Source organism: Charadrius vociferus, unplaced genomic scaffold (assembly GCF_000708025.1).
Source record: "Charadrius vociferus isolate BGI_N301 unplaced genomic scaffold, ASM70802v2 scaffold611, whole genome shotgun sequence".
NCBI classification, from domain to species: Eukaryota; Metazoa; Chordata; class Aves; order Charadriiformes; family Charadriidae; genus Charadrius; species Charadrius vociferus.
Genome location: NW_009646844.1, coordinates 1488949 through 1490088, shown reverse-complemented (window position 1 = coordinate 1490088; position 1140 = coordinate 1488949).

The window sequence follows — 1140 nt, the reverse complement described above, 5'->3', positions numbered from 1 at the left end:
CCCGCGGCCGCTGCGCTCCGTCCGTCGCCTTCACCGTAGCGCTGAACGCGAACCGGGGCCGGCTGCGTCTCTGCTGCCGAAGCCCGTCGGCGCTCCTTCTGAGCGGCCCGTGTCAAAGCCTGTCGTGTCTTGTGCTGGGCTTCATAGGAGATGGACGGGGCACCCGGTCCTGAAAACACTTGTCTGGCTGCCTACACGTTATTAAAAAATGAAAAATCAACAGCCCTGTTTCCCTTTCACAGTTTCTGCTGTGATCATTATTTTATTTCTGTCTCTGGGAAACTCGCACAGGAGCAGCAGTCTTGACCAGTTCTTCAAATAACTTCACTTTACAGTCTTGGTTAAGGTTTCAAGCTAAACTATAATCTTCTGAAAAGTATCTTTGCAGATGACGTTTGAAGCATACTGTTGGGGCAGTATCAGTATGAACGTACCTCGCCTTGCATTACTGAAGCAGATGGGTTTTGAGGAGTTTTGTTTGTTTTGTTCTTTAAGGCAATGCCTTGGAAAGACTTCTTAAAAAGGTGTAAGATGCTGCATTCTGCCAGTAAAATCTTTACATTTCATCCTGCAATGCAGATAAAGATTCTTTAACTCCATAGTAAAACTCTACAGAAAATTTCTGCCTGTGCAAAAGCTATCCAAAAGGCAACCGAGCTGTACAATAAGCTCGGAACAGCCTTGGTATTTAAAAACTTCATCAGAACAGCACAAGAGTAAAGCTGACGATCTCTTATCGGTGCCTTATGTGAAGCCTTTTGGCTCAAGTTACTCAGATCCTCAGGCATGGTTTGCTGTGGGTTGCTTCGTTCTGGCAAGCATTCCCTTTATTCCTTTGAGGAATCAAATGAATACAGAGGGAGTGTTACAGTTTAAACTCTTGCTTTAGCCTGTTTGTATCCATCACAGTGTTTCTTAAATACAAGACAATGTGACCTGTAGTATATGATGAGTTTAACAACGTAGACTTTGATTCTTTACATAGTAGACATAAAGGTAATTTTAGTGAAACTTGCACTTGACGCTTACTGATGTGTACTAATCAATTTTTTTCTTTTTCATAATACATTCACTGACTGCACACGTAATGAGGTGGAAGTGAAATGCTGTAAATAAATAGATTAATAATAAGAAATAGTA